This window comes from Rhinatrema bivittatum, chromosome 3, assembly GCF_901001135.1.
Source record: "Rhinatrema bivittatum chromosome 3, aRhiBiv1.1, whole genome shotgun sequence".
NCBI classification, from domain to species: Eukaryota; Metazoa; Chordata; class Amphibia; order Gymnophiona; family Rhinatrematidae; genus Rhinatrema; species Rhinatrema bivittatum.
In genome coordinates, this window is record NC_042617.1 from 156,944,899 (window position 1) to 156,971,267 (window position 26,369).

Here is a 26,369-nt window from a genome sequence, read left to right on the forward strand (position 1 = left end):
CCTGCTATTAATCAAGTTGACTTAGAAAATAGCCACTGCTATTACTGGCATCAGTAGCATGGGATAGACTTAGTTTTTGGGTACTTTCCAGGTACTTGTAGCCTGGATTGGCCACTGTTGGAAACAGGATGCTGGACCCAGTATGGCAAGTTCTTGTGCCGGAGATCATTGAAGGCCCATGTCACACATGTCGGTGAGTCATTAAGAGTGACATTTCGGGGCGTGTTGAGGACATCAGGCAGGCAGGCCAGAATGTCGGTGGCACAGAGTCATACACGCTGGCAGTGGTGACTTTTCTTAATCAGGAAATGCCTGCAGCCACCTCTTTTGTCCCCCTCCTGCCTTGCAGCCCCCAAATTTGTCATTGCCACCACTGAACAGTAGCCAAATTCTCAAATCTGCTCCCCACTGCAAAACGTCCCCCCCCCCCAACACCCCCCACGACCCTGAAGGTAGATGGATGATGATGCAGGGAAAAGCAGGCTGGTGGCCTCCCCAGGTAGAAGGCTCTCTGACTATCCCCCCTCCCTCAGCATGTTCATTTTCATGCTGGACCAGGCTAGAGAATTCTTTTTTTGCCTGATCCAGCCTAACCAACTGGAAGAGGGAACAGAAAGACATTAGCATTGTGAGACGGGGGGAAGAGGGGACGGACAAGAGATCGAAAAAGAATGTTAGGGGAGAGGAGGAGGAGGATGGTGAGCACAGTGGGAAAGGGAAAAAATAGAGGAGGTTAAGTTGGGGATACTGGTGCTGGGTAGAGAATGCAAGAGGAACTCAATGCACACATTCATTTGCTTGCCCACAGACACTTCACCCAGTCACTCACGCAACCCCCTGCCTACTCAGGGGGCGCTGCGAGAAAGTGTGCCCAGCCTAGCGCACAGGTTAACGAACGGTTGGACGCGCTAGACTTACACACGATGCAATAAGGAGATTAGCGCGTCCAAAACGCACTCCTAAACAACTGCATAGCCGATAGCACTCATCACATGTACATTCCATGTAGATGAGGCTATTATTTATTTATTTATTTATTTATTTATAGTTTTTTTTATACCGATTTTCCTGCATAAAATGCATATCAAACCGGTTTACAATGAAACAGAATAAGCAGGAAGTAAAATTCCTTAGTCTAATACATTTAAACGTCAATAATGAAATAATTTTAAACAAAGCAAAAAGCTAAATAACATTAATAAAAGTTAAATTATTAACATAAACATAAATATAATTATATTAGAAGGACCACAAAGGTTAGCACAAAGGGGAAAAACGCCTGGTGGAATCGCACCGTTAATCGGGTCGCCGCTGGCTGGTCGTCCTGACGTCGGGGGGGGGGGGGGGGGGCGGGTCTTCACATCACTGATTTTCTCTTTTAACATCTCAGTTCATTTTTACTATTTTTTTGTGTCTTTTTCTCACAAGATGTAGTTTTCTTTAAGTGCCCGATGGTAGTGGGCACTTATTAGCTATTACCCCCAATACAGTAAATCCCTGAGCACCCAACACACACTTTTTAACGTGGCAAATGTAACTCCAGCCCCGGAGCGGATGTTAACTCATACCGCGAGTCAAGGGCTCTTGAGAAAATCAAAAATACTGTTCTCTGAGGTTCCTCCAGAGAGGAGGAACTACAGACAACAGTAGATCTACTGCTTGCATTGATTAAGAATTTAAAAAACAATGTAATGGATTGATTAAAAAAATAAAAAATTGTGGACGCACAATATACCCGCTCCAGGTCAATTTCACCTCTTGCTATTGTGCATGTACCCTGCGTGTGTAAATCAACTGAGCCTGGATAAAATGGACGCTCCTCCTGAGTGACCATTGCAGTTGTAGGCGCCCGATTCATTGGAGCGCCAGGGACACACAATTTCTCCCTAGCATGTCCTTTTTACCGCCGCAGTTCATTTTAATATGGCATCGGGCGCCCGGGAGAGGTGGCTGTGCGCACGTTAGGAAAACAGCGCCCGTTTTACCGCATGCCTTACACATGGACAGGCCGACGCAGTAACAGGCACATCCCACCCCCTCAGACACACTCCACCGCTCCCTCATTCCCAGTAACTCACACACACTTCACACACGCACTTGCATATACATACCCCACCCAGTCCCTCACACACACACACACACATATTCGCGGCCATCTCACTTTGCCAGGCATGTTCCACCCGCTGACTTGCACATGCATAATTTTGCATTTTTAAGGTTTCTTCTCTTCTTTCTCCCTTTTCCTCCCTCCCCTACCCCAGCGCTCCCAAAAGCTGCAAGGCCCTCCTGCACTCAAGGAGCTCCAAGGGGGACCCCTCCCCAATCCCTGGTGCAGACGACAGTTTTGGTTGGATTTATTTTAAAGTTTGCCCAGCCCTGTTTTAGACCTGCATCGGCAGAAGGCCAGTATTTGCTAGGAAAAATGTAAATCAGGCCCGAGACTGCAAGGCAGGACCAAATTCTCTTAGTACAAGAATATTATTAATATCATAAGTAAATAAACCGTTCCAGATTCTAATTTATATTTAGTATCCTATTTATTTCCCTGAAAATCTGCAACAGTAAAGAATGCCATTGGCGCCTCTGTATGTACAATTGGTGGGAGTAACCCGTGTACATCTTCTTTCTCGGTTACATTGTACGTGTGACTTTCTCTTCTTTTCTCTTGTTCACGTACAACTATTACTACTTGTCTCTGGGCTTCTCCCCCTCTCCCCTCCCCTGGATGCATGCACAGATTCCTGGAGGTTTGCTCTGGAGGGGAACAAACGTTCCCCTAGTAAAAGTAGTAGCGGGTGCTGCTTTTCGGTCTTTGTGCCCGCTTGCTGTGTGGCATCCCTACCGCCCTTTGCGCCTTTCACCTTCACCCAGCTAGACGTCTCCTCCTGCAGGCACAATAAGAGGTCGTCCCCAGGAGCAGAAAGAAGATCCTGAATCCTTTCCTCCCACCACAGGATGCATCAGGAACCTCCCACCCCAAAAAAAAAAAAATTGAAGAATTGGGGGGAGAAAATGTAAAAACGTCACATTGTGTTTTAGGAAAGAAATATTAATTATCTGCGGTTACAATGGATGTCCTCTGTGGATTTTCATAGGCTTTGTGGTCTAAGTTCATGACTGCGGGTCTGAGTAATCATGAAACATAGAAATGACGGCAGAAGAAGACCAAATGGTCCATCCAGTCTGCCCAGCAAGCTTTCACATTTTTTTTTTTCATACTTTTCTGTTACTCTTGTCCCTTTAAATAACGTTTTTGGTTCTATTTCCCTTCCACCCCCCGCCATCGTAGATAGCAGTGCTGGAGCTGCATCTGAGTGAAGTATCCAGCTAATTGGTTTGGGGTAGTACCCGCTGTCATAAGCCAGCTACTCCCACGCTTGTTTATCCAGCCTGTGAATTCAGTCTTTGTTGGCTGTTTGGTCTCTTTAAAAGGTGATGTGACAAAACTGTACTTCTTTAAACTCATTCTTGACAGCAGAATAGGATGCACTAAAAATAAGTGTGGCATGGGCCAGTTCCCATGATTCTACATGGGAAGAACAGACAAAAATGACATTTTTTCTCCCATAGGAAATCATGGGAATTAGGCAGGCTAGAGGGAGCCTGACTGAAGTTATTCTTGCTCCAAATAAGAACAAATCTATTTGGGGTAGAGACCTCAGGAAGGCAAGTACAACCCACATATTCAGGTGGATGAATAACCCTTTGAGAGCAGGTCCAGAGGGAAGCAGACCCCGGGTAATGGCTGCAATGACTCCCGCATGTATCAAGCTTCCCAAACAGTACAAACAGCAGCTAAATAAACCCTTTTACGATAGAAAATTAAAGTTGTTACCTTCTGAACACTTAAAAGTCTTCCTGTTTAGTCTCCATTTAACTGTTTAATAAAATGGCCTTATCTGCGGCAAGGAACAGGCTAGGAAGCGAGTCTGGCCCAAGCCGGGGACCAATGTTGGCACTTCCTGTTTGTGTATTCCAAGCCTTCCTCCTGCGCACGGCTCACTGCTGGCAAAACAAGTGCAACTGCCCCTCATCTCCTCTTATCATTTACATGGCTAACCATTAAAAATGTAGCCAAAGCGATATTTGCAGCCTTACAGTAAATATCTAGGAACTCTCGAGATTGAGCCACTATTTGCCAACTGGAGGCCCGAGTCTATGAGAATGAATGGATCTTCCCCTTGGTTCTCTTGCTAGCTTACAGCACTGAACATTGCCAATGGCCGACAAGTGCACTTTGGTTAGCACAGTGTTTTGTTTCTGCAGAATTAGTCTGAGACTCTTCCTTTGCATTTCAAACAGAAAAAGAAAAATTTGACAGCTAAGTTTCTCTGTAGAAATACATAAATCATTTTTTCCTCTCTCCTTAGTTTATTTAACAGAAGAAAAATTGACTCAAGCATGGTCATATTTTAATTAACTTTAAATACCAGTTTTGGTGTTTTGCAGCCTTTTCTGCTGAAAATGAAATAAATATATTGTTCGATTGTTTTTTAAATAAATAAATATATTTAAATATATTTAATATATTTATATATATATATATATATATATTTATATATATATTTAAATATATTTAAATAAATAAATATAATAAATATATTGTTCGATTGTTTTTTGTATCTTGTTGTTTAAAATGTAAACCGGAGTGAAGGCCTCCACCAATACTTCGGTATATAAAAAACCTATAAATAAATAAATAAATAAAAAATATATAAATATAGCCAAGGTTCCAACAAGGTTATACACGCAGGATTCTATCTACAGCTGAAACAAAATGTGCAGAATTTCAGAGCTGTGCTAAATGTGGACAAAAGGCTGCAAATTCAATCTGTGCTGACTTTTACAGCACATATATAAAACTTACACATGAAAAGACTATGCACAATGGTCAGCACTACAAATTAAAAAAAAAAAAAAGCTTCACAATATAACTGATAATCGAACAAATTTCTCACGTGAGGATGACGCTCCAACAAGAAGTAACTACAACAAAATCTCAGGTCTCATTTCAACTATGCAGCAGCTGAGTGTGCATCAATATTTGTAACCAATAAACACTTGTCGAACAGCCCTGTGTAAGCAACCTGAGGGTCTCAGATTTACAGAAGTGCCAAGCAAACAATCAGATAAGCATCAGTAGGATTAGTCACAGTTTAAAATCTCAACTCCTCTTCCATGGATAAACATTTATTTTATGCTCACAGACTCTTTCCAAAAGTTCAAACAAATCTCTGTTTTGACCCTGGTCAATGAGAAAACAGTTTTTTTTTGTCTTCTTTCTCGACAATAAAGGCTGAGCAGAGGGGCCCAGTCCCCCCCTGCCGCCATTAACATGGTAGCGGGACGGGCATTGTGCACTGCATTTTCGTGGCGGGTGGGTGGGGGAAGGGGTGCTGCACCTCAGGGGCCATTGCAGCATTTGTAAACATTTTTGACATGCTGCACAGTTATTGGTAGAGATGTGCATCGGGTGCCTGATCGTTTCCGCTTTCAGGTTCATGTGGCCTTGGGAAAATCTCGTATTCCAGCAGATTGGCATTTTTTTTTCCGCGAAAAACAATTTTTTTTACCAAAAATTTGGGGAAAATGCAGTCGTTTTATCGGTTTCCCAATCCACAACAATTTAGAAAATATCGTACGAATTTCCTAATCGTCAAAAAACGATTGCACATCCCTAGTTATTGGTCCTTGAGGGCAGCGCGGGGTTTCTTACTTTGTGAGCTCGGGCTTCAGAGTCTTTTGCGGCGGAGACAAGTGGCAAGCGGCAGTTTTTTCCCTGTGTTCGACAGTATCTTTTCTCCCTTTTTTCTCTTGTTTTCATGTGGTTGGGTTGAGATCTGCGCTGATGGGCCGTTCCAGGAAGGACAGGGAGCCAGCTGAGCCAAGTGGTCCGCCTCCTCCAGCTCGGTCCTCGGCAACCAATCATTTGGCCCAGCTGGGTGGTGCGGCATCCAGAGTTACCAGCTTTTAGTGGAGCCGTGCCTTCCCCTTTTCAGGCCAGTATCAGGCCTCTGGCCCTCGATTCTCCCGGTGTTAGCGGTTTCGTTGGTGGACCAGGTTCAGGATTCACTGGGGTGGGCTCTGTGACGGTGCAACCCCCCTCCTTGTGAGAAGTCACGGAGAGTGGCCTTGAATCTTCCGAAGCAGTGGGGCACCTTGTTCTTCATCACTACTTCAGGTGGGAGACCTTGAGCCTGCCCCTTTGGGGATCTTGGGGATAAGTCTTCTCCCACTGACAATGGGAGGCCGGGTCTTGGATGTTGCGTTGGGCCTTGCTGGAGCCCTAGTACCTGGGCCTTCTCTCTCTGCCCCGGCGGGGGGGACCCCATAATTCCTACGTCCTTGGCCCGGCTAAAGACATGATCAGGGGTGGGAAGGTAAAGATAAAGCTGCTTCTTATGCAAATCCTACAGGGGTGGGCAGTGCTTGAATACTAAGGGCCTGGTTTTGAATATGGGTTGGAGCAGTCAAGAGGGGAGATCCCCCTGTCCCTGGGTTCAAATGTAATCAGGGATATTCCGAGGGCAGATGTTTTTGAGCGGGCACTTTTGGAGAAACAGGCGGGACAAATTAGGGGGCAGGATATCCAGGAGGGTAGAGATTTTTCTGGTGGTCAGGGTGGTTCTCAGCCTTGTTCTTCAGAGTGGATGGGTGGCTGGCATTTCCCTTCTGACTGCCAATCTTTTCTTGAAAGTGGTTTTCCAGCGGGCCCGTGGGTGGTCAGTCGGTCGGGCATGGGAGCGAGTACATGGGTGGGCAGGGGTTGGAGGTTGAAGATGGCGGTCAGGATTCCTCGATTTGGCTTCGGGGCGGCATAGGACGACAATGGGCTTCTAGTTCTGGGAGGAGTGCGGTAACGTCTCGGGGCAGTTTGGAAGGCTCTGTTTTTCCTGTTTCAGGTGCGGATGAAGAGGATACGCGGCCAGGGACATCGCAGCAGGAGCCATAGAGAGCGCAGGAAGTTCAAGGAGAGAGAATGGAGCAGAATCAAAAGAGAAATCAGCTATCAGGTGTTGTGGAAGTTGCTTCGGGTGCCAATGTGAATCAACAAAGGTCAGGTGAGGTAGATGGTTTCCGAGGAGGGTGTTATGGGTAATGTGAAAAGAACGAGGTCACGGAGTCCCAGTTCTTCCTCTTCTTCTCTGTCTTCCTCGTCGCCTTCTTTGGGAGATCACGGTCCTGGAACAAGAGACCAATTAGGGGCTGGCCCTAGACAGGATATGGGACACCCAGCATTGACGTCCTTAATGGAATTATGGGAAGGGGGTTCCAAGAAAATTGAGGAGGAAGATTAGGAAGCGAAGATATGTGAATATTTTCAAACTATTAAGAGGGAAGAAGGAGGAGTAAGAAGGGTAAAAAGAAGGGCAAGGGTGGGAAGTCTGTACAGAAGGTTTCTAGGAATATTGTAAAATATAGTTAGGTGCTTTCTTCATTTAGCCAGCATAGTGAGGCATTTCGACCCATCTCAGTACAGTGCTTTCTGAACCTATGCTGACAGTATTATCAGGGCGTTCAGGGAATACGCAGGGTGGGCCTGGTTTAATTATGTTGACCAGTTCCATGATAAGATGGCAGGGAATCATTTCATGTCCTGAGGCACAGAGGACATTAATTTGTGGCTAACACAAATGACTAACAAAGGATCGGGAAGTACAGGCAAGAGTTTAGGGAGTGGGGGGGGGGGGGAGTGGTCAGGGGAGTGTACCAATGAGTGTGAGGGTGGGGGGCATCAGCAAGTTCCTTTTGTGTGTCCGGCAGCAGTTTCAAATCCAGTGCACCAGTTAAAACATAAGTGGGGGTGTTGGATGTTTGCTGGCGGTTTAAAAAGGCAGCATGTCTCTTCCCCGACTGTAAATTCCATCACTCCTGTTCGTCGTGGGGAGGGAGTCATCAGGTGTCAAAGTGTAGCCAGGGTCGTGCAGCAAGTTCAGGTAGGGGCGGTAAACAGTGAGGTTTTGGCTCAGAAGGCAGGGTCACCCATTGTTTACAGGCTATGAAGGTTTGGTTATCGGAGTATCCCAATAGAAAGGCGGCCGTTTTGCTTGAGGAACGTTTTAGGAAATGTTTTAAAATTCCTTATGCGGGTCCAAGGTTTGGGGGTGGGGCAAGGAATGCTAGGTCTGCAAAGCATTTTTCTGTGATCGTGAGTGACAAATTGCAGGTTGAATTGGATTTGGGACGTATAGCAGGGCCTTTTAATTGTTCTTTCAAGCAGATGCATTTGTCTCCATTGGCAGTAATACCCAAAAAGGTGCCGGGCAAATTTAGATTAAACTTTAAATTTGTCTTATCCGCCAGGTTCTTCTGTAAATGATTTCTTTCCAAGGAGTGAGTTTTCGGTAAGGTATGCTTCGCTCGATGAGGCGATGTCTTTAGTCTGTAGGGTGGGCAGGGGTGCGCTGATGGCCAAGGCGGATATTGAGGCAGCCTTTCGGCTGTTGCCTATTCATCCCGCAAGTTTTCATGTTGGGCTTCTATTTTGAGGGTTAGTATTTCATGTACCGTTGTTTGCCTATGGGTTGTGTGGTGTCCTGTGCATTCTTCAAAATTTTCAGTATGTTTGTGCAGTAGATTGCGATGCAGTACACAGGCAGTAACAGCATGCTGCATTACCATGATAATTTTCTGTTCATAGGACCAAGTCAGTTGGAGTTATGTAATTCTTTGGTGGCTTGCTTTATGTGGATGGCGAGTCTATTTGGTATTCCAAATGCTCACGACAAGACAGAGGGACCAGTAGACAGGCTCACTTTTTTGGGCATCAAATTAGATTCTGTTTGTATGGTTTCTCATTTACCAGCAGAGAAAGTGCAGAAGTTATGGGAGTTGGTTCAGTCAGTGTGGTTTCCAAGAACACGACCTTGCGTCAAATGTAAACAATAATAGGTTCCTTGAATTTTGTTGTCATGTTATCCCAATGAGTAGAGTGTTCATAAGGCGGCTATCAGCAGCAACAGTAAGGATTAAGGTGGGTCATCATTTCATCAGGGTAACGAGGAGAATGCAGAATGAGTTGGGTGCTTGGTCAACGTTCCTGGAATCTTTCAATGGTGTTTATATGATGCCGGTGGACTTGGTATCATAAGAATATAAGATATTCCATACTGGGTCAGACCAAGGGTCCATCAAGCACAGTATCCTATTTCCAACAGTGGCCAATCCAAGTCACAAGTACCTGGCAAGTACCCAAACATTAGATAGCTCAAAAGCTACTATTCCTTATTAATTACCATCATAGCAGTTTATGGATTTATCATCTAGGACCTTAGCCAAAACTTTTTTAAACCCAGTTATACTAACTGCTGTAACCACATCCTTAGGCAATGAATTCCAGAGCTTAACTATGCGCTGAGTGAGAAAGAATTTTCTTCAATTTGTTTTAAATGAGCTACTTGCTAACTTCATGGACTGCCCCCTGGTCCTTCTATTATCTGAGAGAGTAAATAACCGATTTACATTAACTTGTTCAAGTCCTTTCAAGGTTTTGTAGACTTCAATCATATCCCCCCCCCCCCCCCCTCCCCCCCCCCCCCCCCGCAGTCATCTCCTCTCCAAACTGAACAGCCCTAACTTCTTCAGCCTTTCCTTATACAGCAGCCATTCTATACCCCTTATTTTGGTTGCCCTTCTCTGCACTTTCTCCAGTGCAGCTTTATTCTTTTTGAGATGCGGTGACCAGAACTGTACACAGTATTCAAGGTGCAGTCTCACCATGGAGCGATACAGAGGCATTATGACATCCTCCATTTTATTTTCCATTCCCTTCTTAATAATTCATAACATTGTCTGCTTTTTTGATTGCTACAGCACACTGGGCTTAACATTGTGTAACTACAGAATGGTTATTTTTCCCTATATGCATCACTTTGCACTTGTCCATGTTAAATTTCATCTGCCATTTGGAAGCACAATCTTCCAGTCTTGCAAGATCCTCAAGCAATTCATCATAATCCGCTTGAAATTTAACTACTCTGCATAATTTTGTGTCATCTGCAAATGTGATCACCTCACTCACTGTACCCCTTTCCAGATCATTTATAAATATATTAAAAAGCACCAGTCCAAGTACAGATCCCTGAGGCACTCCACTGTTTACCTTTTTCCACTATAAAAACAGACCATTTAATCCTACTCTCTGTTGCTGTCTTTTAACCAACTTGCAATCCACAAAAGGACATCACCTTCTTTCCCATGAGATTTTAGTTTTCTTAGAAGTCTCTCAAGTGGGACTTTGTCGAACACCTTCTGAAAATCAAAAAACACTAAATCTACTGGTTCACCTTTGTCCATGTGTTTATTCACCCCTTCAAAAAAATGTAGGAGATTTGTGAGGCAAGACTTCCCTTGAGTAAATGCATCCAATCGGGATATTGAGCTTTACTCAGATGTAGCTGGGGCTTTTGGTTTTGGAGTATATTTGAAAGGAAAGAGGGTCAAGGAGCCTTTGCTGGCTGAGTGGGTGGAGACCGGGATCACTCAAAATATTATGTTCTTGGAATTGTTTCCCTTCATAGTAGCTTTGACTATATGGGGTGACTGTCTTCGAGATAAAAAGGTCATTTTTTGGTGCAATAACTTTGGGGTTGTAGAAGTTATTAATTGGCAAAATGTGAACATGTGTCAGCATTGTTACAAGAATTGGTATTATTGTGTTTAGGCTAGAATGTTTCTATTACAGCCAGATATATGCCAGGTGCAGAGAATCTAATCGCTGATTCTCTTTCTCGTTTCAAGTGGGATGTCTTTCGGCATTTGGCCCCGTAGGCAGACCAGAGGGGAGAGGCAATTCCAGACCATCTTCGGCATTTTGGACTGCTGAAGGGTGGAAAATGATCCGGATGTCGGTGGCACCTTCAACTTGGACGTTCTATGTTTTGGGTAGAGGTGCTATTTCACATTTTTTGCAGGTCGTTGGGTGGTTCGAGGACCTGTTAGTGAAGCTGATAGTATTCAATACATTTTGTGGGCTAGGCAGAGTGGTTATTCCATATCAACTGTCAGATCTTACATTGCAGGTTTCTCCTTCTTTCAAAAGCTTGGTGGTTGGGTAACCCAGCCACGAGTTTTGTATTGAAAGGTGTTTTAGGAGGATGGGCCAGGGGTCATAATCATGTTGATGACCAATCAAGTTTTTGGAGTTGGTAGTTATTTCGGGGCAACTGGGTGTAGTGTGTTGGACAGAGTATGACAAAAGCCAAGTGGCGTTTGTCACATTTGAGACCATGAGAATAAGGGAATTTGTTGCTGATTCCAGGGATAATGTGAGTGGGGCGGGGTTACAGCTAATTGTGTGAATATTTAGGAATCATGTGAGCTTTCGCATTCATAAGTTGAAAGTGGATCAGATGGGCCAGGGGCACGTGATTACACTGGGCCCTTCAGCGGATGCATTGTCTTGTCCAGTTTGTTGTGCGCAGGCTTTTGTGAGGGTGAGGCCGTCAGTTGGTGGCTCGCTCTTGGTGCTTTCTGATGGGTCTCCCTTAACTAGGTTCCAATTTGCAAGGGTGTTGTGATTGGTAGTTTTGAGCTTAGGATGGAATGTGGACGTTTATAATACGCATTCCTTCATAGAGGGGCTGCCACTACGGCAGCGGAGATGGGGTTTTCGGAGAATCCGATTTGGTCCATAAGGTGGTGGCAATCTGGGGCCTTTGCTTCATATGTATGAATGTAATGGCAGGGTTTGGTGTTAGCGGGGTGCACTGGAGAGTAATTTAATTTTTACATGTGTTTCTTTCAGAGCTGCAGAGGGTTCGCATTGATCGGGGGTGTGACTGGATTGTGGGTCATTCCTTTGTTCACTGGCCTCAGCCCAGGGTGTTGTAAAGGCCTTACGGGGAACATCTGACTTTGGAAGTGAAGCAGCAGATTCGCTGGTTTGGTAATCGAGGAATGAAGTGGGTACACTTGTTGTCATTTTTGCAGGGGCTGGTTTCGGAGTAGGGGGTTCTGCAAATTATTTTGGTTCATCTTGGGGGTAATGACTTATAGGGGCTTATTCCTGCAAAGAGTTCATGGCAATGGCAAGGAAAGATTTTGTATACATTATGAATGGACTGCCCAATTCGAGGGTGGGTTGGTCTGATATGATTATTAGATTTAAACTGAAGAACATGTCTTTCTGGAAGCACGGTGTTAAGAAAGTGAATAGGCAAATTGGGAGATGGGTCATAAGTCAAGGTGGTTTTTGGATAAGATATGAGTGGACATGGGATGCTTGCGAGGGGATATATCAGGCAGATGGTGTTCATTTGTCGGAGGTGAGGCTGGATTTCTTTAATAATATGTTTCAGAAGGCTTTCGAGAAATTGATTACTGGGAGTTAGCTGCGCCGCAGTGTGAGAGAACAAGGGCAACCAAGGTTGTCCTTGTTTTGTGGAAGAAACCAGAGCCCAAAATTGTCAATTATTAATAAATGTGATGTTAAGGGGGGCAACTGGAGGCATCTCGTGTAGTTGGGGCGGCTACTACACGAGATGGCTGCTGAGCAGTGGGGGTTGCTGCTCATGCTGTAGACGTACCCTTGCTGGGATGCAGTGTGGTGAGAAATACTGGAGGACTATTTAACTCTGTATGCCACTGGGGCATGGTGGCATTCGGTTGAGAGGGGGAGGGGGCGGACGATGATTCAGTTTAGGTTAATTTGTTGTTCGAGCTCAGGTTATGTTTTATTACAGAATAAACTGGGGCCTTTTGTAAAACCATACCATGTTTACTGTTGTTTTGTGGGAAAGGAGGGGGGAAAGTAAACGATGTACGAGTCTCACCTCCCTAAGTTACTGACCCAGGATGCACTGTGAAGAGAATGAAACTTAGTCCATGCCACAAGTGCAGTAGGAGCAGGTGGAAGGAAAGCCTCGTTGTGAGGTTGGGGAAGAGTGTTACTGGGAAGGGGAATGAATAGGAGGCTGCATACGAGATTCTGAAAAGAATAAACTCTCGGGCTGTTGAGGATTTCTGGGCTTGACAATATCAGAGCACAGACCAAAAGGGTGGAAGATGATGTTGTCATTCTGCCTCCTTCATTCCCAATTTAGTCATCAGTTCAGCGCAGTAACAGGATATGTTGACAGCCAAAATATCTTTAGGGGATTTTTAGAACCATGGGTGATGAGGCTTGTAAAGTTGTAGAAGAATTTCTGAGCATCCAAATGGCAGATGAAATTTAATGTGGATAAGTGCAAGGTGATGCATATAGGGAAAAATAACCCATGCTATAATTACACGATGTTGGGTTCCATATTAGGTGCTACAACCCAAGAAAGAGATCTAGGTGTCATAGTGGATAACACATTGAAATCGTCGGTTCAGTGTGCTGCGGCAGTCAAAAAAGCAAACAGAATGTTGGGAATTATTAGAAAAGGAATGATGAATAAAACGGAAAATGTCATAATGCCTCTGTATTCAAGGTGAGACCGCACCTTGAATACTGTGTACAATTCTGGTCGCCGCATCTCAAAAAAGATATAATTGCGATGGAGAAGGTACAGAGAAGGGCTACCAAAATGATAAGGGGAATGGAACAACTCCCCTATGAGGAAAGACTAAAGAGGTTAGGACTTTTCAGCTTGGAGAAGAGACGACTGAGGGGGGATATGATAGAGGTGTTTAAAATCATGAGAGGTTTAGAACGGGTAGATGTGAATCGGTTATTTACTCTTTCGGATAGTAGAAAGACTAGGGGACACTCCATGAAGTTAGCATGGGGCACATTTAAAACTAATCGGAGAAAGTTCTTTTTTACTCAACGCACAATTAAACTCTGGAATTTGTTGCCAGAGAATGTGGTTCGTGCAGTTAGTATAGCTGTGTTTAAAAAAGGATTGGATAAGTTCTTGGAGGAGAAGTCCATTACCTGCTATTAAGTTCACTTAGAGAATAGCCACTGCCATTAGCAATGGTTACATGGAATAGACTTAGTTTTTGGGTACTTGCCAGGTTCTTATGGCCTGGATTGGCCACTGTTGGAAACAGGATGCTGGGCTTGATGGACCCTTGGTCTGACCCAGTATGGCATTTTCTTATGTTCTTATGTTCTTATGTTCATTTATTATGAAACAGTTGAATACTGAAGGGTGCTGATTAAATGGTACCATAATAAAGCACATCTAGTCTGCAAAAGGAATGCCAGACCTAGACTGGAGGCACCAGACAGCGTTCTGAGATACACTAGGACTTGGAACTCACTGGACAAAGGTAAGACTGTTAGTTTATGAGCAAGCAATGCAAGGCCAGATCACGGTGTCAATTGTGACTTACAGGGCCGTGAAACTTGATGGAAATAAAAAAAAAAAAGCATGACTTCAAGCAGAATTTTTTTACTGACAGCTCAAGCAAAACCAGCTCACAAAATATGGAAGATCACCTGTGACTGTTTCCAAGGATTGCGCTATGAAGGGTGTGACTTCCTTGGATGTGCAATGTGGTCCAACGATGTGTATTCTTCAGATCTCCGATAACTGTATTTCTCCTACCGTATAGTTGGAACTACTATAGACTTGGTGTAGGTGTCACTCAGTCACATCAAGAACCACATTTAAGGACCGAGAATATAAAGGTCTGAAAAACCTTTTTAGTACTTCCTGTTCAATCTGTCGCCTCCAGTAATCATTTCAACCAGCACAGAATGCAGATCCAGATTTACGGTGCCAAGATGAAACTGAAAACCGTGAGGCATAGCGTTGACTAAACCTTTCATCATGGTGAACAATTTATTTGTTTACTTGGAAAATGTTCACTTTCTATAAAAGAAGAGCACTGCCAGTTGGCTTCAGGGGGAGTTGCTGAAGATCTGCTCAACAAAGATCAAATATTGCAGGAGCTTTCGGAGGTTCTTGGGCAAGTTACCAGGCAGATTATCAGCGGGACAGTTCTTTTCCCTTCCTCTTTTTGGGTTCTGGCTCACATGCTCCGCAGCACGCAAAGGAGAACCGCAAAGCTTGAGTACACTATAAATTTTCAAAAAAAAATTTAACTTTTTTTTTTAAGAATCTTTTAATCTTAGTACGAAGATTAAAATATATTTTAGATGTGTCCATACGTAAGTTTAAAAAAAAAAAAAGAAATTTAAAATTTTTTTAAGCATTTACAGTAAGATTTGTAATAAAGCTGAGCTGGGATGGGATGATTTTTCAACTTTCATTTGGTTTTAACACGTGAATGCAGTTATTTTAATCTTGCTATAAATGATAATTGCTTGTGAGAAGGAAGCTGAGTGCAATGTCTTCATTTTACATCATAAGACCATGATACACATAATGTGTGACACTTTACTGTGATGGAAATGCATCAAACACCTTCTTACTAACAAATATTAGAGAATAGGGTTAAGTTTGTGTGCACTTCTTTTTTTTTTATATATATATATTTGCCACCACTGAACTTGTGGATTAATTTAATTCAGTGTTTGTAGTCCACTTTTCCAAGATCAACGAGGATTACAATAAGAGCCCTGGGTTCACGTCGATTTCAGGCCACAAAATCCAGCCCTTCCCATGGAATTGGCCATGTCTCGTGGAATTACCACAAGAGACTGGGAGCTGAGCTGGATTAGGGAAACAAAGGAGCGACACATTTAAACCTCCTCGCCCCCTCCCTTTGCAGACCAGGCTGCAGGAAGCGGACAGCTACTCCTCTGCTCTACAATCCCTATTACTCCCTCAGAGATCCCTTGTGCTTGCCCCATGCCTTCTTGAATTCAGATACTGTCCTTGTCTTCACCACCTCTCCTGGGAGGCTGTTCTATGCATGTACCACCTTTTTAGTAAAGGAATACTTACTTAGATTACTCCTCGTTCTACTCCCGTTCACTCTCATTTAACCCCCTCGTTCCAGAGTATTCTTTCCACTGTAAGAGGCCACCTCCTGTGCATTGATACCTCGGAGGAATTTAAATGTCTCTCATATATATCCTCTCTCTCACACCTTTCCTCTAGGATACACTTATTTAGATCTTTAAGTCTATCCCCATATGCTTTACAATGAAGACCACTGACCAATTCAGCAGTCATTCTCCTGACTGACCTCACCCTGTTTATATCCTTTTGAAGATACAGCCTCTGCGGTATTGCAAATAAAGGTCTCACCAGAGACTTATACGGGGCAATATCACCTCCTATTTTCTGCCTTTGCCGTCGTCTTATCCACCTGCTTGGCCAACTTGAGACCTTCAGGTGCAGCCGCACCCAGATCCTGCTCTTGATTCATGTGCATAGGAAAATTTCATTCCCCGGACGTGCGCAGCCAAATGGATCAGTCTCAGTTTTTAAGCATTAAATCTTAGCTGCTAGACCCTAGACCAGTGATGGCGAACTCCAGTCCTCGAGTGCCACAAACAGGTCAGGTTTTCAGGATACCCACAATGAATATGCATGAGATAAATCTGTATACAATGGTGGCAGTATCTCATGCATATTCATTATGGATACCCTGAAAGCCTGGCCTGTTTGTGGCACTCGAGGACTGGAGTTTGCCATCACTGCCCTATACCGTTCCTCAAGTTTTCCACGCCTTCCTGGCTGTCTACCCTGTTAGGGAGAAAACGGACTAGGGATAGAGGGCCAGGCTCAATTTGAAACTAAACAGCATGAACAGAGTTCCACCACCTCTTTTCAGCAAGGGTGTTCTGCTCCAGGCAGGGGGGCTCCCTAAACCAATCTCTCCCTTCTTGTTGACCTTCCCCCTTCCTTCTCCCCCCCCCCCCCCAACCACCTGATTTGCTGGGAACAGGAGGAGAGGGAGTGATCCTAAAGCAGACATTGCAGAGCAAGAAAAGACACAAAAATGACTGAATTAGCACTTGTGATCCCCTGGAGTAGAGAAAATGAGAAATGATCAAAGGAAGCTTGAGAATGGTCAAAGATTTGTCAGCTAAGTTTCAGTGGCACAACGTACAGTCATGCATTAGGGGTACCGAAATCCTATGGAGATGTATGCGATAAGGGTGAACGAGTGGTGAGCACAGACCAAGAAAGAGACCTCGGGGCAATAGTATCCGATTATCTGAAGGTAACAAAGCAGTATGACACAGTACTCCCGGTGACCCATGCAGGGGCATTATCACTTCCTTTTTCCTGCTGGTTATGCCTCTCTCTGTATAGCCCAGCATCCTTTGGGCCCTTAATCATGGTCTTGTCACAGTGTTTCACTAGCTTCAGATCAGACCCAGAGTTCTCTTCATCCGTGCCTATCAATCTCTTGCCTCATCACGTACAGCTCCTTGGATTTCTGTACCCTAAATGCAGCACTCTACACTTCTTGGCATTGAATCCCAGTTGGTAAACCTTTCACCAGTCCTAGAGCTTGCTTATCTCACTTCTTGTTCTCTCAATTCCTTCAGGGGGGTCCACTCTGTTGCAGATCTTAGTGTCATCTGCAAAAAAGACAAACTTTTCCTTCTAACTCCTCCACAATAATTGCTCAAAGATATTGAACATTTGGATGCCCAGTCTTCCAATCTCTCAAGGTCCTCCTGCAATTTTTCACTATCCACTTGTGAATCATTTTGTGTTGATGTGATGACTTAAGTTGAATGTCGGTATATAAAAAGCAAATAAATAAAAATAAACAAAAATAAATATCTACAAATTTGATCACTTCACTCATCGTTCCCCTTCCCAGATCATTTATAAATATATTAAAAATCACCAATCCAAGTACAGATCCCTGCGGCACTCCACTGTTTACCCTTCTCCACTAAGAAAACTATTTAATCCTTTCTGATCTTTTAGCCATTTTATGCAATACTATTCATTTATAAAATTTACATTCCACTACATCCAATCACAATTGATCAGACATAATTACATGGATAATAGCCTTTCAACCATATAGGCATGAAATCACATAAAACACGCAATGAAACCTAAAATATAAATCATTCTACTTCGCTCATCACTTATAGGCCTGACAGAAAAGCAATGCTTTAACCATTTTTCTAAATTTCAAATAATCAGCCTCACATCTTAACTCATTCAGATCAGAGTTCCACAACAATGGAAATAAGGCTCTATTTCATGTTTCCTGAAGCTTATCTTCTTTCAGGGAAGGAACCAGCAATAATTTTTGAGACTGAGACATTAACTGCTGAGATGCTATGTAAGGGACAATAATAGCCGAAAAGCAGTTTGATACTTCACTACAATACGACTTCTGAATCACTTTTAGCACCTTCAATTGAATTCTCTCTCATGCATATTCACTGTGGACAGCCTGCAATCCAGACCTGCTTGTGGCTCTTCAGACCCAGAGTTGGCCACTCCTGCACTAAATTAATATTTATTTATTTATGGGCATTTGATGTTTGCCCTTTTCACAGCATTGTTCTCAAGGTGGATTACGATAGAATTTAATAAACAAAGGCACCAATTAGCTTACAATCAATCAGAATGCGACATTATAGTGATGGGATCTGGCTTGGAAAACCCATTTGAGAATACGTGTGTGACAGTCTTTCAATCAGGCCGATACAGTAAAACCCGCGGGAGAGCCAGCGCTCCGAGGCGAGCGCCCGCTCCCCTGATTCACGTACAGGCCACTCTCCTGTGCGTGGAATTTAATATGCAAATGAGGGCCCGCGGTAAAGAGAGGCGCTAGGGACAACAGCGCATCCCTAGCGCCTCTTTTTTGACAGGAGCGGCGGCTGTCAGCGGGTTTGACAGCTGACGCTCAATTTTACCGGCGTCGGTTCTCGAACCCGCTGACAGCCACGGGTTCAGAAAATGGACGCCGGCAAAATTGAGGGTCCATCTTCCAACCCGCAAGCTGTGGGCAGATTTTACATTTTTTTAATTTTAAATTTGTTTTTATTTTTGGGGTCTCCGACTTAATATCACTGATATTAAGTTGGAAGATGTATAGAAAAGCAGTTTTTTCTGCTTTTCTGTACACTTTCCCGGTGCCAACCGAAATTAAAATGTGCGGCTTGGCTGCACATTTTACTTTCTGTATCGCGCGGGAATAACTAATAGGCCCATCAACATGCATTTGCATGTTGCGGGCACTATTAGTTTCGGGGCGGGGGGGGTAGGCCATGTGTTTTCCATGCGCTATTACCCCTTACTGAATAAGGGGTAATAATAGCGCATCGAAAACACACGTCCAACCAGGGGCTAACAGTGCGCTCGGCCTGAGCGCACTTTACTGCATTGGCCCATTTGTGAGGGAAGGGACTGTAAGAAGTGACCTTGGCTACTGAGTCAGAAGAGTTCTGATTTTGATGGGTTTAGTTTGAGTTTGTGTTTACTAAGCCATTGAGCAGTTATTCAAATTGCTAATGGATAAAGTTTGAGCAGATGCTGTTTTGATGCAGAGTTGGATGATATCCGCAGTAGATGGCACTGGATGCCGAAGGATTGGATGAGGCCGTAGATAGGACGCATGTAGATGCTAAACAGGATCGGGCAGAGAGTACTGATGTCTGAGGCACTCCACAGGCAAGCTCTCTAGGACTGAACTGTTTGTTGACCCATGTGACTGACTGCGTCCAGTTGGTAAAGAATGATTCAAACCTATTTCAGGGCCATGCCATCGATACCAATGTCCTTTAGGCGTTGAATCGGGAGTTGGTGATCAACCTTATCGAAGGCGGCTAAGAATGAGGTCAAATAGGACAATGAGGGAATCACCGCCTAGGTCCGTATGAAGGTGGACAGTTTTTTTATGGCTATCAGGACCAATTCTGTTCCATGGCCTTTTTTGAAGCCATTTGCTATTAGCTCATAAGAGCTAAGTTCCCTTCATCAGGTGAAAGCAAACTGAGCTCTGAATGCCTTTATCCAAATATGCATTAAATCGTAGGCTAGGTCCCAGCAAAAGGAGTTTGTTTTCATAGCTGTTGAACTAGTATGAGTTTAAGACCGGGGAGCAGTTCTGGTACAGCTCTGAAGAGTTGCAGAGTAAAAGGAATGGGATGGGAAGGGGGTTGTGTTTGGAGAGGGGGTGAGAAACAGCAGAATTTAAAGCTGGAGACGGGCGAGGAAACCAATGCCCTTTGTATTGGTCTGAAAGCACTGGCCAATTTTACATTTCAAATGTGTTACATTCTTGGATAGGTTTGAGTTTCCTTTTGGTATCCCGATCATAAAAAAAGATCACCGCTGCTGTAGTCTGGCCTGGAAAGCATGTTCCTGCTAACAGAGATTCCTCTGTATTATGAAAACTGTGGCTCGGTCCCTGCCGCCTCCCCTCCTCCAGGCATTATGCTCTGAGCTGGGTGGCAGCACCACAGGGCTTTTCTGCTCTCTGAGTTCAGAATAAGCTGTCCTTGGAAACAGATGGGAAGCACAATGCTTAGATAACAAAAAAAAAAAAAAACTTCCCAGAAAGGAAATGGCAAAGAAACAGGCCGGCGAGTCAGCCGCACGGTTTCGCATTCAGCAAAACAAAATAACTTCTGTGTATTTTAAAAGGTTTCTATTAATACGTTTCCATCTGTGCCGGGCGCTGCTGCCTGTTTGGAATTTCTCTCCACTGGGTGACGCGTGTGCGACTCCTGGTAGTGCTCTACTTATTTGGGATGGTGGGGAGGGGGAGGGGAGGGCAAATCACCAAGGCCAGCCTTACTGCTGTTGCTCTCTCTTGACCAGATCAAAAGTGCCTGCATCCCGAGTACTAACCAGGAAGCTTCATGTCACAGACAAGCCATCTCTAACCACTGTCGGGTCTCACACTTTTCATCTATGTTCCATTTTTTTTAAGCAAAAAAAAAAAAAATATATATATATATATATATATATATATATATATTTCTTTCTATATTTTTGGTAATATTTAGCCTCACTCTCCAAGTCGGCAGCCCAGCTATTTCGTTAACATGCTTCTGTCCTAGCCCCCACTCTAAAGGATCACATCTCCTTACAAACCTGTTTCAAACTGCTTCAGAGTTTGCATCCAGAAGGTGCAGCCCTTTCTAACCCAAACATGAGATGAGTGAATGCAGGATGCGCTCTATCTTTAGATAGACTTTCCTATAATTTTTTTTTTTTTGGATAACTGAATTATGAATGTAGATAAAAGCTGCACCAATGGACTCGGGCTAGGGTGGTACTACTGCTCATCAGTTCCAAACGTGTGCTAACTAATTTAACCCCTTTTTATGCTTTCCAAGATACAGAATGTAGGAAAGAATTAGGGAAAACAGATGTATGTTTGTCTGAACATCCATCCATCCATCTGTAGGAAGAATAATTCTCCATAAAAGAGATGGAAATTCACCAAATTTGATTTGCAGGAAGGAAATGAGACTCTCTCAGATGAGTTTGAAAACCCAAAACATGGGATCCGAGCCTCCAAAATAATCCCCATTGCTTTCTATGGAAAACTGTTAGAATACTGACCAGCGCTCCGTTCCAGAGCCAAACACTCTTCCAGCACTTTCCACAGAGCAACACAGGCAGAACTGACAAAGGATGGCACAAAAAGACATTTCCAAAATACACTCGCACCCCCCACATTCCTACACCTCCCCCACATACACACACACATGCCCCCAGTACACCCACCCTCCCTCACAAAGACAGGAAAACTAAAAACGATGCATCTCAATTCACCTCACACATACACACCCCCCCCGTCCATTCCCTGCAGTGTTTGCCAAGAAGTGTTTTTTCTTTTTAAATATGCCTGCCACCCTTTAACCCTTCTGTGGCTCCCGTCCAAGGCTGCCAAGGGGCAGGGGCAACCCCCAGTCCCTCCTGCAGCCCTGCTTTACAAAATGATGCCCGTCTCAGGACCGACCAGTTTCAAGTTCTTTTACGGCCACAGAGTAATACAGCTGTAAAAGAAGCTTTTTCCATGGCCAGAAAAGAACTTGGCACAGGTCTGCCCTGAGACTGGTACTATTTTTAAAGCTGTGCCAGCAGGGCAGGAGCAACAGGGGATCATTTCTGACCCTTTTGCCCTTGGGCAAGAGCTATGGAAGTAGTAAGGGGGCGTTCCTCTTTGGTTTTGTTTTGGAGTTGGGTTTTTTTTGGGGGGGGGGGGGTGGTCATTATTTATTGTTCGAACCAAACTGAAATAAAAAAAAAAAAAAGCTAAAATGAAAAAAAAGAAACCAAAATATGATGCCACTGAACATCCCTAATAATAGCTGCAAACCCACTGAATCAGTTTATCCCTTGAGCAAAATCAGCACCAGGCGTACGCAGCGCTGTACCAGGCACACATGAGAGGTAGAACCAGCCGCTCTCAAGAGCTGCCACTCCACAGGTCTCTACTGCTTTCATGACACGACACGGGCTCCTCGAGCGGGTGGAAGTGCAGCAGGCTCCTCTACCTACAGCTGCTGCCTTCAGATGTAATCTTTTCTTCACACGTTGTTTCTAAACTTAGAAATCTCTCTCACCTCTGCCGGGTGGCAAATAAATGGTGAATTTTCACACACTGTGCTGTGTGCCTGTGCTCGGCAGGATTTGCATTTCAACTTTATGCTGTGAATCACACCGATCTATTATAGAGGAAACATCTCAACTGGGCCGGTGATGAAGTTTGCATTGATCAGCCTGTCACCGACTGCGCTGACCTAGACCCCTCCAAGTACATAGTCCTTTTGTATAAGATTTAGAAGCACATTTTATGACCTGTAAGATCAGACAAGGAGCAAAACAGAGGCAATAGACTCAACGTCTTTATGACCTTGCATAAAATGGAACACTGCAAGATGATAGCTACCGTCAAACCACTGTGACAGTAAAATGACAAAACCTACAATGATTCTGAAGCACAATGAAGGGACTTATCACTGGGGAGACTGGATGGGCCAACAGATCTTCGTCTGCCCTCATCCACCATGCAACTATGTCACAGCACAGAGTGCCTTATAACAAGTATTGTGTATAATATGCACTCTTTCTATACAGTTTTTAAAATGACCTTTTTCTGTTTTACAAATGAGAGCTTTCTGTGATATTAGAATGCAGGTAAACTAATTAACATTATTGCAGGCTACTGAACAGCTGTACAATAGCAAGATCGATTTGATGCTGTGCAAGGATAACAACAAACAAGATATAACTACTTTCCATTTACAGCTCACAACCATAAATTTACATCCTTTTCTGAGAAGACTACAAGGTAAACTGGAAATATAATAATAAAATGACTCAACACACTATGAGGAGTTAAATTACAAAATGCAGCACTTAACCATATCTTCTGGATGAATTCACATCCTTTAAGATCACAGAGATCCACATCTAAGAAGCTACCATTAGAAAGCTGCTCCATCCCTGCACCATCTAATATTTCAGAAGCACTCACAAAAAGCAGGAATATTCAGCCTTCATTAAGCTAAAGAAAGGTACTGCTCAATCAGTCTTTTGAAAACACTGGAAGCAGCATATCTGGAGTCGTATCACAAGTCACTTGAATTGGAACGTGGTGTGTGTGTGTGTCTGATGATGTCATTCATGACACCATAGCCACCTTGGATCAGTCAGAGCCACCACCTGGCGGCCAATTTGCAGCTCTCATGCCTACATGGCTAAGCTCAGGGCTTCTGGCAAACTTACAGCAGAATTTCAGAACTGACGACTCAACAGTAAATAATTCAAATGTGTCAAAGCGGGTATTAGTGTCTCCAGCGTGCTCTATGAAAGCGGACCACCACACAGCGGGCACAGCCCCCCTTTTAGCAGTACATAGCTGAACCGCACAAACAGCTGTGACAGCCTGCATTGCACAGTCAAGCCTGCAAAAACTGTCTCCATCAGCATAATATTCCTTCTTGGAAACAATGGAAATATGTCTTAACTGATTTTTAACTTTTCGTGGCTAACTGGTGTATTGATTTCTCCAGCTTCCATCCAGGGCTCGAATTACCGAAAAGCTTTGTTCTTGGTTCTCATCCCCCACCCCACTCCTTTTTTTGATGGGTGGTGGGGAGGAGAGGCAGCTTCTTTATGCCGCAAACGAAAACCACCGGTGGGTTTCCCGTTCAACTGGCCGGATAACACTCCTCTTTCTTGTATTTACAGCAACTTTGTACCTTTGCAGAGCGCACAATGGAGAGGTCTTTTCCTGCAAGCAACGCATATGCCAACAACAACTACAAAATGAAACCTGATGGAACGCTGTAAGAACCGCACAGTGCAAACAGGTGCACCCAGAAGATAAACAGAGTCAAAAAACACAAAAGCAAGATGATGTCAGAGGCATTGCATTTTCAGCTCAAATTAGGTTTCAATAAATACTGCTCTCTTAGAACTTCCTCAACCTTCAGATAACTTTATTGGCATGACCAGGTTGCCAAAGAAATACAGAATACATACAATGATTAAAATACAAAAACAATGAATACAATACATAAAATGAATAAAATAAAAAAAACAATAAAGGTACAATTGCAGTGTTCTGAAAGGGCAACTCCTGGCTTTTGGTGATGGTCTGTTTTGCCCCTGGACAGATTACATTGCTGGCCTGATGGCAGGCTACCACCTATTTTGATGCTGTTAGCAGCATGTATATACATCAACATACGAACCACCAAAGTGAAAAATGAAGGAAAGATTTTTTTCTGTGTGTAATGCAGCACAAAACCCACTATTTAACAGCCTAAATATAGCCGACTAGGCACCCAAACAATGATGCAAATAGCTGCTGGCAAAAGGATACAGCCAGACTTTAACTTGGGAGTCAAAACGTTTTTACAGATGCTTAGGAGTGTGAAACAACTGCTGCACATTTGTACTAAATGGAGGAAACATGTCTAAGCAATTTCTTTAAAGACAGTGTAGCATAAATCAAAACCCATGGCTGAACTGTAACCAGTTCTATGTACTTAAACCTGGGATGAACTGTATCCAAGAAAGCCTGTGCCAATTACGATGCATGGAATAAAAAAAAAAAAAAAGAACCATCAGTACTTAAGCAGCTACATTAGCTTCAAGTATACTCTGCAAGCCCCTGAATGAATGCCTGATGTAAGAAAGCCATCTAGTGTTGCTGTTTAGAAGTGAGGATCACAGACAATAGAGTCAATGAGAGCAGCTCTGCACTACCAAGCCTTTCAACGACTGCAACCTAAGCTGCCAGGGGTTCATAAATAAATCACAAAAAGGTAAAAAGGGCTTTCTTGGAAAACTCTGGGCATCTTAAATCTTAGAAAGCATGTTTCAAAGTGGCAGCAACCACTCAAGGGCCGCCGAGTGGTCCTTTTGGTAACCGGTGACTAACTCTGTTTATGTGCAAAGAGTCATTTGGTGGGATTGGAACACGAAGCAGCACGAACACGAATTTAAGAAAAGCCACTACGCAACTTGACCCCTCCATCATCGTTTTGGCCAGTCGCCTCCCCAAAAAAAGAAAAAGCGCCATCGCCTAGATTAGTTGCATTGGTAGCTCGCACGGTTCCTTGAATTTTGTACATGCCTACTTGACTTACACTTAAGATATGGCGAGCAAAATGACAAAACCCAGTAGTGTTGTGTGGCCAATAAACATGGACATACTGTAAAAAAAAAAAAATCATATCAAAGACCGGAAAAAAAAAACCCTGAACAAAATGTGACAAATTGTCCTTCAAGAAGGATCTACCGAAAACATTACATGAAGTCAATCTCCACTGCACTTCAAACAGCAATAAACACTTTCCAACCCTTTAATCAAGGGGTGGGGGAACAAATGACTACGACACCGCGGTAACCCGGCGTTAATCTGCAAGTAAACACGCACACTGCCTTCACTCGTTCTAGCAATGCTTTCCATACCAGCCCAGGAACAAGAACAGCTCCCCTTGGCGTGCACTTGCTTCACATCAGTGCCCATCAACCCCATTTTCGATAAGAAAACGCACGACTCTTGTTATCCCCGTCTGGGAAGAGAACGCAGCACTCACAGACAGACAGATCGGAGGGGAGCAGGTCGCCAGGAGTCAGCATCAAGGAAGGCTAAGAGTTTTTCCCCATGTGATCAGAAGGGGCAGCGACTCCCGGAACTTTTCTCCTCCTCCTCAACCTTTCCAATCTATAAACTCTTTCCAAGGATCGCCGGGACGGGAAGCTGCAGCCCCGCGCAATGATCTGCCCAGGACAAGACCTGTTTATTAACGCGCACATGCATTCCAGGCGCTGTCCTTAATCTACGCTGCATTAAAGGCGCACCAGCTTCTAACCCCAAACCCCCCCCCCCGAACCCACACGAACTGCATCTCATCGCCCTCGATCCTTCCCCATCTGGCTCTGCTTACACCTGCCCGAACCCCAGTCCGGGAATCCCTTTACCTGCCGGTGCCAGAGGTTCAGCGCGGGCAGATCGCTCGCTCTCCCACGGCCGCAGCGCACCCTCGGGCACGCGCTGACTCCTCGCATTCGCCGACTTTCAGCCCGCACCTCACTACCGCCCTTCGCAGCAGTAGCAGTAGAGAGTGG

At 44.1% G+C, this 26,369-nt stretch overlaps 1 protein-coding gene across 9 annotated transcripts in view; it reads right to left on the bottom strand.

Annotated features, from left to right (window-relative positions):
* Positions 1 to 26,363, bottom strand: part of SIPA1L2 (signal induced proliferation associated 1 like 2) — a 492,084-nt gene extending 465,721 nt beyond the window's left edge. For 8 of the 9 annotated variants that reach the window (XM_029593863.1, XM_029593861.1, XM_029593864.1 and 5 more), the window contains exon 1: positions 26,223 to 26,363. The gene's annotated coding sequence lies outside the window, so the exon portion shown is untranslated. Of the gene's footprint in view, positions 1 to 25,709; positions 25,878 to 26,222 lie in introns of those variants that run through there. The other variant, XM_029593857.1, reaches the window with a different exon arrangement.
* Between the last annotated feature and the right edge of the window lie 6 nt (positions 26,364 to 26,369).